Below are 14,297 nucleotides of genomic sequence, written 5' to 3'. Positions count from 1 at the left end.
GTCCCGCTGCATCGAGCAGCCCCGGTGCTGCCGCACGCAGCGTCGACAAGCCCTCGGGCCCAGCGGGCAGGCGCGAGGCCCTCCAAAAATCCTGAGATTCAGAAAAGCGCTCGCAGCGCTTCCTAAGCCCTGCCTCCGGGCTGTACTTCTGACGTCTTCCACAAAAAGTGGAAAGGTTTTTCTACGGCGAAAACAAAAATAGGTGGCTGGTGGTTTCATGCCGTGGCGTGGGGCGACGCCTGTGTGGCCTGCGCTGCTCCCGGCAGAAGCGGCGGGGGACGCGCGGGAGAGGTAGGTGACCCCAGCTGGGACATGGCTGTGCTGCAAAAGGCAGCCTCGTCCTCTCGCCAGCACCCGTACTGCTGCCGCTGCAAGTCTGCCCGCCCCATTTGGGCTTGGGACTGGGTGACCTCTAGGGGTCCCTTCCAACCCAAAACATTCTATGATTCTATGATTTCAACCTTTGTTCCCTAAGCCGCAGCGAAACACACCTCTGTCTTCATGTCGCGTTTTTTTTCTATGTTTTCATTCTGACTTACTATTTATTTAGAACTTCATCCCTGGAGGAATCACTATACTCTTCCTGCTGATTCAGTGCCATGCTTTCAGCAGCTACATGTAAATCAACCTAGCCGAGTGTCCCAAGTAGCTTTTTGTACCAGTTACCCCATTATCCACTGCTAACACTAACGTTTAGGTAGTGCTCAGGGCCCAGAGAGCTGGAGGGCTTGCATGTGTGTGTCATGGTTTAACCCCAGCCAGCAGCTAAGCACCACACAGGTCACTGCCCGCCCCCGGTGGGATGGGGGAGAAAATCAGAAGAGGAAGAGTGAGAAAACTTATGGGTTGAGATAAACACAGTTTAATAATTGACATAAAGCTTAATAATAATACTACTACTAATAGAATATACAAAGCAAGTGATGCACAATGCAATTGCTCACCACCTGCTGACCGATGTCCAGCCTGTCTCCGAGCAGTAATCACTGCCCCCAGGCCAACTCCCCCCAGTTTATATACTGGGCATGACATCATATGGTCTGGAATAGCCCTTGGGCCAGTTGGGGTCAGCTGCCCTGGCCGTGCCCCCTCCCAGCCCCTTGTGCCCCTGGCAGAGCAGGGGAAGCTGCAAAGTCCTTGCCTGGTGTAAGCCCTGCTCAGCACCAACTGAACCATCAGGGTGTTAGCAACGTTCTTCTCACCCTAAATCCAAACCACAGCACTGTGCCAGCTACTAGGAAGAAAATTATCCCAGCCAAAACCAGGACATTGCGACACTTAATTTTTCAGAAAAGGCCTATCTATGCCCGTCCTGTAGTATATGCAGCTATAGATCTGTGCATCACTTCTTGGCTATTCCAGACCAGGTATTGATGTGCCTGCCAATAAGCAATAACTCCAATGCCATTCCCTCAAATAATACCCAGAGTGCATGGCAAGATAATAACTTTTTAATCAATCATATTTTTTCAGTATGTTTGCTTCAAGTGTAGCCCTTCCAATTTTGGTGGCTAGAACATTATTTATAATTGATACTCCTTTAGGGGGAAAAAAAATCTTTACAGAAAAGCTGGCATTTCAGGAAAAAGCACTCTGTTTATGATCCAAGCCAAGTTTTAATAAGTGCAAACTATTATCTGTTTGAAATTTATGCACTCTAAGCTGTATTTCATTTGGAAAATTTGCATTTGTCCCGTATGTATTCAAGCTTGGAGGCACAAAATAACTTACACAGTTTTTCTTGACTATATAATGTCTGGCAGTAATTTTCCTTCATCATCCTGGTTACAGTACAGTTTTCAAGATTTTCCCTGACAGGCAATTTGTGTTGAGAGCCTGTGGAAACACATATGGATTTTTTGATCTTGAGAAGGAACCATAGTTTGCACAATGTGTTTCAATCTAAAAATATGTCCTAATGCTCTCTTCTTTGACACAAATATGGAGTTGTTTTCCATTAGACCAAAAATGTTTTGGTGAAGTAGTAGAAATAAATTTTATCTGTTTTAACAAAAGAATGCCGAAGACCATGCAAAGTGGAGCCAGCTTAGGCTCTCTTACCTGGCAGTAAATGAGTACTTCAGGATAAAAAGTGACATCAGCATCAGGAAAAAATATTATTTTTAGAAGATGTTTACACAAACCTCACCTTTAAAAGCAAATGGTGGTGGAATACAGAGGAGGCTATATCGTCCTGAGCCCCTTCTGTCCTCTCTCTGTTGTGACAGAGCAGAGCAGTGTCCACAGCGTAGCTGTGCCATCAGCAACAGCCGATGTGTGTTCTGGACCTTATTTGGAGCATTGTTTTGTGGCATTTAAACATGTTCGTTCCTGTAGGAAAACCATGTTGTTAGTAGCCACATAAATACAGTTCTTCATATTACATACTCTTATACTAGTGCCTTGCTGAAAGGTATTGTACGTGGGATACTTACCTGTTATCTTTAAAAAGTGTAAAAGTGACACATTATTCTAGATAAATTATGTCCGCATCATTGTTACAATACTCCAGATGACTTTTAATTATGAAGTTTCCTCTAGGAAAAATGCAAGACTTTCCTTTTAGTTTATGTGTAAGATAATTTTCTGCAGAGAAATTGGCATTCGACTTCCAAAACTTAAAGGATTCATACTGACTTTGTGAGCTTTGGGTCAAGTACTTCAGCTGGAAGAATATCAAAAGCCTGTTTTGTATGAGGTTTGGACCATGAGATTTACATACATGGGAGATGAAGTAATGCAGAATTTGATGCTGGCATTCTATACGTCACCATATTTATAATTAGATTATTTACGTTTCAGCCATTTTATGTGTCTTCTTTGGTGTTCAGTTCTATTTTTTGTTTCATTTACTTAGATCTGATTTTCATAATCAAACATAATTTCATATTTTTGCAATCAACTTTCACAAATGTAGATCGCAGGAATAAAGGACTGCATGCCTAATTTCTCCCACAGTCACTTTTCTTGAAAGTAAATATAAAGTTTATAGGGGAAAAAACCAACTGAAATTCAACTAAAATCCATCTGGTGGAGTTGTGCTATAAGTTATAAACCTCCTGTGTTTCTTAAGGCTGTTCCTGTTGCCATTATCTACCTTTGTTCTCACAGTACTCTTAACAACAAGGGAAACCAGATTCGTTAACTTTGTGGATTTTGTCTATTCAGTCTGTATTAAAATATTTTTAAACTGTTTTTGAAACTCTGTATTTAAAGCTACAGAACACCTGAGCAGAGAGGCAATAACCTTGCCAAGACTGACTTCTAGGGTTTTGTACCAACCCACATTCCTACTTTGATTTGCAATCCCTTAAATTTGTTTCAGGCTTCAGTTTCAAACAAAATAAAAGGCTGTTTGTTCCTGTTATGGAATAATCAGAAGCAGCTTTTTACTGGGTCAGGACTGAGGAACTCTGAAACGCTACGAAGTTTTTAAAGGGATTTCCTCTGTGACTTTAGGTAAGGGACGTAGGACTTAGCCTCCCCATTGCAGAGGTGAAAAGTGGAGAGCTGGAAGATGCACAGGAAAATAGGGGAGTCTGTTGAGTTCAGTACTGGGCAGTTTACAGATCGATGAAGATCACTCATTTGGACCTTCCGAATCAACTCCCTACATCGCATTCCCTGACCACATTTCGGTACCGTAAGGCTCAGCCCTTGAGATAGATGAATGTTACGGTGTTTGTGGCCCTGAGGCTTGATTTGGCCAATCCTTCCAGCCTCCTGCCATTCCCAGAGCCGCTGAGCGCAGCTGCATGCCAGTATGGAGAGGTGGGCTGTAGGGGAAAGCTGCCAAAGGAGAGGAGGGTCCTCTCCAGAAAAATCACTCTCCCCGTCCTTCCTGCATCTGTGGTGGGCAGTAGCACCAAAGTTCCTACAGCAGAGACTGATAAACCGATTGGGAGACGCCGCCTCCTGTGAAGGTGAGGTCCCAGATCCAAAATTTCCAGCCTTCTGACATTGGAGAGCTACGAATTAGGTTGGTACTGAGAATGAAGAAGGAACAGAAAATGTAATTTTGTTTTTTCTCAAGCTCCCTTTGTTCACTCTCCACAAACATTCATGTAGTTCAAATTCCACTTTAATGATCGTTTACCAAAAGCCGGTTTTAAAATCTCATAAACCAGTATTTGCAGGAAACGAACTTCAAATTTGCTCTGGAAGAGTTTGTTCTTATGACCAGGCAGGAAATGGAAATAACATCATTTTACTTACCTGACCATGACTACTAATACACTTTCAGTAAAAGCAGAGTATTTTTAGTCTTCAGGAAGAGATCGGGTTAGTTATTAGTTGTGAATTATTTGCTCCATTTTGTCACACAGCAAGAACCGTGTTTTCCCTCTTCCTCCGCCACTTTTGTCTGCAGGTGCATGTATGTAATGAAAGCTACCAATCCATCAGCTGTGGAGCATGTTATGCTTTGAGTCACATCAGATCCAATTTAAGATGGTCTGGAGTATTAAAGCTATTTAAATGCAGGCCAACCCCATAACAGCATAATCCCCTTTGCCTGATAGGAGTGGGCTGGCTAAGTCTGCTGGGAAGACAAACCCAAGCAGGGTGCACGTTCAAGGAAGATGGTGGTGGAAACACACCAGTTATCCAAGGAGCGTACTTGACCCCTGTGGTCAGTGAGCTGAAGCTCATGCTCCGTGTTGTAAAACACTCCAACTTTTCAGCCCATCATTCAATAAAAACCCTGAGATCAAAGTCTCTATTACATGTTTGGTTTTCTGTCAAAACTGGCCTTCACGCTTCCCAGAGCTCCATTGTCGCGTTCAATAATTTTTTACCATTCTTCATGAATAGGGATTTCCTCGCTCAGCCAGAGCTCCTCGTTTGATTAAAAACCTTGGGCTAAACCTTGAGCTCAGCTAAGCACATCCAGAACTGAACTGGAAACTGCAGAGGAACGTGCATAAAATCATCAGTGTTTACCTGACAAAAAAGAGATATTGTTCACCTTGAGGAGCAGTGTGAAGACTAGGCAATTAATTTGTGCTTACAAATCCCTCGAAGAAAAAAACACTTGTGCCTTCATTGGCCTTGCTTCACCCAAAATTCAACCAAGAGTATCAAAAAATGGAACCAAGTTTCAAGTTTTTTGGGAGGCCAGGTGAGTTTCAGGTTTCATTACCGAGTTTCAGGCAGCTCTCTAATCTGCAGACTACACATCTGAAGGTAAAGCAGGCTGATACCTACAAAGAAATGCACTTTGCAGTAATAAATGAAGGGATTATCTTCAGTGCTTCCAGTGAATACAGCTGCTGGAGAGTGTTTTATTTGTTCACTTTGTAAGGATAAAAAAAAATGAACTTGTCTTAAGCCATTCAGGTTTAAGACAGGCTTTATCTCCCTGGCTGGAGGAAAAGATTAGCACTTATTAGAGCCTAATCTTAATCATATCCATTTATAAATAGGGCCTCAAATTGTCTAAAATATTTAAACATGATGAAATGAAAATATTTAAGACAGCTGAAGTCTTAAGAAAAATTAAAAAAAAAACCCCAAAATCGGAAGATTTATCTACAAAGATTAAAGTATCTTTCATGGCAAAGTCCCAAGAAAATAAAAGACCAGAAGAAGGAAAACAGCAGCCTTTGCTAGTGTCTGTACGAGGCAAATTAAGTTATAGATGTATTGAAATGGCTTAAGAAATTATAAAGGCTTAACCGTTTAGTTGCTGTTTCATAGCCAAAGACAACACAACCATTCTCCTTCCTCTAATCCTTTGTTTGTCTGGGTGGTTAGGCAGTCTTGGCTTTTCATATAAAAGAGTATTAAAGCATTCGGGCTTATTCAAGTATTAAAAATAGAAATGGTACCTTTTCCCAAACGGTAGGAAAGAGCAAACATCATTTCTTGTTTGCATGCAGATATTATAGTGGAAGAAGCAAGAGAGTTACTCGCTGATCACCGGTTGAGGCCAGGCGGCAAGCATTGCCTTGAAGACGTTCCACGTTTTAGCCCTCTGAAATTTCCACTTCTGCCCAGGATCATCCTTGTCTTTTGCTCAAAAGCTTCACCATAATAACTGAAAATGCTCTCTTATGCCCAATCCTCTGAGGAGTTTGGATATGAAAGGTCTTCTCTTGAAGGCTTTTCAGTAGGGAATTGGTGTGAAGAGCAGGATGGCAAGATAAGCGCAGGGATATCCATTGCTGAGAGGGGTTTGCCATCAGGTTTAGTACCAACAGTGGCTTCTTCCAAGTGTGTGCATCCTGAGATGTAGCCATCAAGCCTAAAGATTACCATGTCAGTAGTGTATTCAAACAGACGGGCAGCAATTTTTTTCTGGGTAGACAGGGAATTGGCAGTTGGGTTTTTATGGAAGGATAGGCTGAATTTGGTTTGCTCCTTCTCCCCAGTTACTGATCTATGGTAACACGTTTTCAAATGCCCAAGGTTAGACAGATGTGAGCCTAAACTCACCTGGCACCCATTCCTCTCTCCCTCAGACTCACTGCTGTTCTTACCTGATATCCCAAGTCTCTCAACGCTGCTTTCCATACAGCCATTTGTAAGACTGTTGCTGCCTCTCCATGACTTGCCTTTAATATAGGTTTCATATAGGTCTTAGACAGTTTAGGGCAGCCTTTACCTAAATTGAACTGGGCAATTCTGATGGTTGAAGTGGTTAATAACCTTCTCCTTCAAATTTCACCACTGCAGCGTCTCAGTTTCTCTCTGTTTTGGAATGAGAAAAAACAGGACTCAGGAGACAGTATGTCTAAGATTATTTTTGTTTACAATAACGCGCACAAACTTCATAGAAAGACTAAAACTAAGAAATCTTCAGCTGAACTTTATAGATTGACATTCACTTGACATGGTTAGTGAGTGCACCTCAGTTTTGCAATTTATTTCTGTAGTAGCTTTGTAGAGCTTCTTCAAAGCCTTGCCAAGGTACTTCTATGCCCTCATCAATATTTTCTTCAAAAATTGGATATGAGAAACAGTAAATGGGAAGCTTATATGTGAATAATGATTCACTTTAACTGCAATAGCAAATTATTTCCCATAGCCCTAGTAGAAATAGTTCAAGTATTTCATATATATTAAAAAAGTGGAACAGTAAGACGCAAAAAGGAATGCAGATCACAGTCAAGTTTTACAGCCAGAATGCCAACATATCATCTTTTAAAGAACTTTCACTGGAATTGCTTACAACTATGAGGAAACATTGCTTATTTAGCATGTCTGTAGGGGAAAGAAAAAGATGCTTCTCTAGAGGAGACAGTTTTTAATACAATCATTAAAATAATTCCACCTACCAAAAGTTTGCAGTTTTGCTTTTGCAAGACAGCAGTCTTGCCAACTTTTGCTAGACGTTTACTGTTCATTTGTTCCAGCTCCTATATATTGAGCAGACTATGTGCAAAATGTGATAAGGATGGTTTGGGCTGCTTGTATTAAATCCTTTCGCTGCTAAACCACTGCAATGGCATATTGAAATAAGAAAAATCGAAAGCTCAGATCCTGTTTTTCTGGGCTTGTAGGGATATCAGCTCTTAGAAGCACATGTCGTATTGCTGTCATTTCTAACTTGCTGAATAACTTTTAACAAGCTGTGCAGAAAGCACTGTGATCAACAGACAAATGTTACTGCAGTCACTGACATTGAAATCGGCGCTAGGTGGGTCAGAAAAGGTGATGGAGCAAAACTGATTTGTGCATCGTCAAAGTCTTTGTTATATTCAAAAAAGAACTTGCCTGATTCCTGTGTTTCAGTTGCTGAGAAACTTTCCATCACAAAAGATCTTTGCAACTTTTCCAGTTCTCTAATTAATTCTTGAATTGTTTGCAGCAGGCCTTCGGAATTCAGAAAGCCTAGAGAAATGACATTAGTTCTGTACAAGTTTGCAAGGTGTAAACTTTGAAAATATTTCTCGTCTCCAACAATTTAATAACAGCTATGCTTACCTCCCTTAGGCACGTAGCTCCTAGAGCGGTACCTGTAGCTCTGGATAAGCTATCTAAATGCAGTGCACAATGGATGGCAGAGGAAAGCATCTCAGGAAGCTGATCTAAAGCAGTGATTGTGCAAATTCTTTCATTCTAGGCAAGGATTTATTTCTTGTTCTCATTTTAAGAGCTACAAGTGTAAATATATCCACCTCTAAAATACTCTGCTCCATATCCCTCCAGAAAAGGGGGAAACTGTCCCTTGATTATCTCAGTCAGAGAGATCTCAAATGGACATTTTTGACCTCCCGGCAGACCCTCCTTTCCATAATTTGCAATTTAGGTAGAAACATCCTTGGCTCTCCTTTTAGCGACTGGGTTTTTCCCAGTCTCCTTCAGGCTCTGTTTCTGTGCTTTGTTCTGAACTGTCATGGTTGGCCTCTTTTTAAGTGACCACCTTTATTTTTTTTCTAATTGTGCCTGCTTTGATAATGAATGAGAGATTACACCTATGAACTTCAGAAAGAGATGGGGTTTGGATCCCCGTTATGCCAGGTGATCGTGAACAGCAAGCTAATCAGACTGGGACACCTCTGAGACAAAATGGTACTGTGATGTTTAGGGACCTTTATATCAATATCAGCGATCTATTTTCCATGGGTTTACATTATGATTTTGGACTTGGGTATCTCAGTTCTGCCTGAATACTGATAGAGATGCCAAAGGTCTTTACTAGACAGATTTCTTGCTGTGCTTTTCACAGAAACCTGTTTACAAAATGCCATAACTGAATGTAATCATTGCAAGCACTGGTACCCTACAAATGAGCCCTCTCTCCAAGTAAAATCCTAGTAGAGCCCACAAAAAAGTACTTCCTATCGCGTAACTACATAGGGGGGTTGCTGCTACAATATAGGAGGTGGCTGCTAGCTACATCTGTGTTAAAATTACAACCTTGGTCATGGCTCCACCAGAATTTTAGACGAAGCAATTAGCATCTGTTAGATATTTGGCTATAAACAAAGATGTCTTTATAATGTAAATTACGTAGTCGAGTTCTTGGATCATTACCGAGAAAAGACGATGAAATATCTATCAATCAGGAAGTTGCTGACAATGCCACAGATAAAGAAGAAAGAGATTGCAATTGTGTCTAAAAAAATTCAACAAATAAACAAGCAAGCACAAACCAGCTGTTGCATTAAAAAAAAAAAAAAAGAAGAAAAAAAGTGGAAAAAAAAAAGCTTCACTGTAGAAGAGCTTCACCGGAGTCCTTTTTTGCCCCAAAAAAGCAATAGAAATTAATCATCTCTGCTGACATGCCAGAATTACAGACTAAAACATTAGTCCTGCAAGCAAATACAAGTGAAGATCTCGCTGTCAGAAAATTAATGTAAAAATCATTCCAGCAGAGGAGTAAGATCAGACGTTTTCTTCCAATTCCAGCAAGCTGACAAAAGAAAGAATTAGATATCAAGTCACAGTGTGCATGAATTAATCAATATGGATTTCAAATACATCTTCGTGATAGTTGTATTAAGATGAACAGACAATTATTGCAAGGGCAAAGAATGATCTGCTAGGGAAACAGAATTTTTATTCTGAAATTCAAGTTTTCTCATCTTTTTAACACTTAATGAATAAAAACCGTACTTAACTATTAATAATTAAATTGTCATTTCAGAAAATTACATCTTTCTACTTTTATGTTATTATTCCATATCGCTTCCACTTTGTGATCTAACAGGCTTTTTCAGCATCCCCCCAAAAAAATCACGAAACCTACATATTGAAAGGAAAGGAAAAATTACTTAATGCTAATCGTTACTGTGAACTTTGGGTTTTCATCAACTATTAAATGTCCTTGGCATTAGAAAATACCACAGAGAAATGTAATGTCACAGAACATTAACAATTCCATTTTCCTTACCAATTAAGCTGACCTTACCCACCTTTATTCTTTATTTCAACAAGAAAAATCTAAACTACTATTGCAGTATTATAGTTAAACTACTATTGCACATCTCTCAAGCTGATGTAAAGTTGACTGCTTTTGTGCTACGTGTTTGGGCTTATTCAGCTTTTGTTCAGTAGTGAACTACTACTCAAGGTGCAATTATTGATATTACATTCCTCATACAGTTCCTTGATTTCATAGATGCCTACATAGTTCTCTAAATGCCTATCATTATGCGAGACTCTCCATAATTCATTTCTGAAGACACTCCAATAAAAATACCAGTGGTGTAATCATTAAAAACAGGATTTTCTCTTCTTTTTATGGCATCCATTTGCATCTCCTACAAATGATCTGATTCAAACCCATAATTTAAGAAGTATTTTAGTTTTCACATTTTAAATCCAACACAGGCCATAAAACAGTAGACTTTTTTTTTTTTTTCATTAAAGGCATATTGTTAAAAGTGGTGAAAGGGTGTGGGGAATTTCCTGTCTCCTCATCACCCATTTACTGATCGCCATCATATGGTGCTGTAATCAAGTCCCCAAAATTCTGCCTTAGAGTAGTGAATTAAAGAAATTAAATGTGATTACTATTCCCCAGTTCATCAGTGCCCAACACTACTACAGTAGTAGTAAAGGACTTGAACTGTCTCTGGATGAAGAAAAAGGAAAGCTGGGGTGAGGAATTAGGATTCTTTCTGAAAAATATTCCAACATAAGTACTTGTTTGGTTTAATGCTTAATTTTATTGAGAGACAGTGAAAAACCTTAGCAGAAGGACTGCTGTGAGAATGAAGAGTAGCTGAAGATCAGTTAAATCTGATATAATAAAGGAAATAACCTAATAGACTGCTGCTATATTATAATACAGGAGCCTATGATTTGTTCTTTTGTAAGAATAAGTCACTTCTCTGCTGAATGAAGAAATAACTTTAATTTTTCCCTTTTTTTAATCAACTACCCGAGATACAGCTTTGGGACATGAAGATCAGGCTCCATTTCTCTCCTGTAAGTTGGAAGTATGGCCAAGAGTCAGAATCTGCCACCGCAAGCCACTGCCCCGTCAACAGGAGCTGTGCAGTTCATTGTGCAGCAACGAACAGTGACACGGCTTAGTAAAATACTTCAATAAATCACACATTAAAGACAACTGAACAATTACAGGCAAGAAAATCTACGGACGCTGTGTAATATGCATTTTCTTTCAGGACCTAGCACAAACAATCATTGATAGTAATTGGCTTGAAGTAGTGTGGGGGGGTTTAACTTCTTCCACTCAAGACAAGGCATTTCATTTTAAAACTTATGCACAGGGCAGCATATTGTAACTAATTCTGTTTTAACTGTAGTTATTACTTCCCCTGCAGACATTTGGCAAATGGAAGACTTCAAATGGCCCATTTAAGTCACGACGGATATGCCCAAGAACAGTGGTTTACAACTGAAAATGTGCTGGTTAAGAATTAAAATTTGATAACGGCAAACTCCATCATAAAAATAAAGTCAAATTATCTCCAATTCCCTGTCAGCATCCTTGCTAGATGTAGTAAATCTCTTTTTCTGTGTTAAAACAAGCTCAGGAGCAGTTTAAGGGCCAGAAAACAAGAGCAGAAATTAACTTAAAGGCAAAATTAAGATTCCCAAGGTGTAAGACAAAAGCTGTGCCAACTGCCAGGGCCCAGCGGTCCTGGGTTACTGGTGCTGTGCAGTGAAGGGTTATTCACATTCTTTGCTCCCAGTCGGCAATATTCAGTAGTCAAACCTGCAGGGTTCTCGCTATGCGCAGAGCAGGGGTTCTCGCCTTCACTGGGATGGGTGGCAATGAGTCCAGGAGGAACTGGATCTTCTGCTTCCCAAAAGCACTGGAAAAATTCCCATTAAATTATGAGAAGCAAGGAGAGAGCTTGGTATCACAGACAGCCTCGTAATTACTTTACGTCAAGCCTTCAATTTTTACATAGTGAAAACCAACAAAAGATAATGGAGGGAATTACAATATCAAAAATACATTACGAAACCAAAGACTTATTTCCACCTCTTCCCCCTGAATTTCAGTAAGCCAGCCTTGAATCAGCTGAACCGTAACACCTTTTTTCTACCGCTTCCACAGCTATATATTATGCCGAAGTGTTACGAGTAAGCTGAACTCCTTCTGTTTTGTGGCTGTTGCAAAATCTGATAGTTCTCATGATTGTCAGAAAAATGGCTAAACTAAAGGCATATATGTGGAGAATGCTGCTTATATCAAAATGCCTCTTCTCATTCTCTGGGAAAAATGCCACATTGATACCTCAGTCACGAATAACTCCTTCTTACTCGAGCTGCTCATGAGCAGCCTCCGTGCTGGCAGTGTCTCACTCTCCTGGGCAGTGGAGCTCACCAGAACAAGCCTAACCAGACCAAAGCCTGCACTCGGAATGATTTTTTATTATTATTATTATTATTATTATTATTATTATTATTATTAACCCAGAAGGAGTTGTAACATTATTTGCAAACACTTCCTATGAAAAAAATCACAAGGGTATCAGCCATTATCTTTTAAACAAAACTAAAATCCAAAAGCAGGTACCACATGGAGTCTGTCTGCAGAAGTCTGTCACTCCTACCAGAAGAAAAAAACTCTTTCGTTGATACACGTGACAATAATTTGTGCTCATGGCAAGAATTTGTGATGCATGGTGGTACGTAGCCTTTTAGAGAAGTAGATTGTTGGGTTTGCATTAGTAGCTCACCATCCTTCAGAGTTTAAAACCCTTTATAATCAAAATTTCCCTGCTAAGAGTCAAATATCAGGTTGCAGCAATGGCCGGGTGAATCTTTAGAAGTCATTTACAAGACAGCGACTTTTTGCTTGGTGAGTTCCCAATATCACAACTCCCTAAGCTTTAGAAAATATCATTCTGTATAATGGTATTAAGAAATGCTTCTGATGGCTGAGAATCTAAAGAAGATCACTGATGTTTTCAGAGCAGCTTAGCAGCTTTCCTGTCCTTTACAGATTAGCCGTTCATGTGAACGGGCTACGGTGAGGCCAACTTCCAATGCCACTGAGCAAAGTCTTGAATCTGTCACGGATCACAAATTCATTGTAAAACAAACATTTAGGACATAGGGGAAAGTGGAGAATAACTGGCAAAAAATCATTCCACAAAAGCTGTAGAGAATTTACCATCTGTTTTGTTTTCCATCCAGGTACTTCTGGGCTCTGAACAAGCTTTTGTGCCTTGGAAATTCACCAGTTTTATAGCCATCTGAAAAAATTCCTCGTTGCTATGGCAATACCATTCTTTCGCGATGAATCCTTCTTGAAGGTAGAGGACATTGGCAAGATTAAATGTAAATCTTTTTTTTTTTTTTTTTTTTTTTGGTGGTGTGACAGACAAAAGTGGCTGGCACTGGGAGAATTCCTCACCCCCAAAACAAACATTACTAGCATCATCTTCATTTGAACAACATAAAGCAGCTGTGTGATAGCGTTGTTAGCCATCCACAAAATGCATCCATAATCCCCCGAAACCCGTGGCGCGGTACCTCCGATGCTGCTTTGTGAATGAGTCGCAATGTTCTGAATGTTGCCTTTATGCCTGGAGGTTTGCTTGAATGAAACAGAAAGTTGAGAGGGATCAATAATGATCTCCCTTTCCAAATAGCCCATTAAATCGATCTTTGTAAAGGTGATAGGTAAGGAAATTAGATGTCTGAGAAAACTGGCAACATCCTTGTCAGGTTCACACAAAAGAGGGTGCTTTGTCATTTTACAGCAAACCCCAGCAGGTGGAAGCTACCTGCAGATACAGGCAACGGAGTGAGGGCTGGAGAGTCTGTGAAAAGAAGGTGATAACAAAGTGCTCTTTTTTTTTTTTTTTCCCCACCCCTCCTTTTGGTTTTCCATGCACTCTCTGCCTGTGTACCCACACACCTCCAGCTAAAAGTACCCCAGAGCTCACCCTCAAGATGAGCAGCGCAACAGAAAGACGGACGTGGCGATGCTCCATACCCTGCCCCCTACCCAGAGCCCTCCTATGGCTGGCGAAGACGCTCTCGACCCTGCGTGTGTAGAGTGGAAAATAAAATGAAGCCACCCCTTCAGCATTAAGACCTAATCTATCCTTCTGCAACTCAGACATGTGCAGTGATTTACGACCAAATTCATTCCGCCCCTAAAATGCACTTAACATCGCAAACAGGCTCAGGGACTACTCAAAAAAATTAAAACACGGCTCAGCGTAAGCATGGCAAATCTGTCTGTTAAGCTTATGAGTTCTTCAAAGGGTAATACCGAATAAAATTAATTTCAAAACCAAAACATGAAAAAAAAAAAAGCAATTTAAAGATAGCGTACCAATGAGATCTTTTGGTTCTCTAATAAATTGCTGCCAGGAGCTGAAAATATAAAACATTTGACTGATTGCTTTTCAGTGTGG

Source organism: Egretta garzetta, unplaced genomic scaffold (genome assembly GCF_000687185.1).
Source record: "Egretta garzetta isolate BGI_Z169 unplaced genomic scaffold, ASM68718v1 scaffold221, whole genome shotgun sequence".
In the NCBI taxonomy this organism is placed as follows: Eukaryota; Metazoa; Chordata; class Aves; order Pelecaniformes; family Ardeidae; genus Egretta; species Egretta garzetta.
This window is presented reverse-complemented; position numbering follows the sequence as displayed.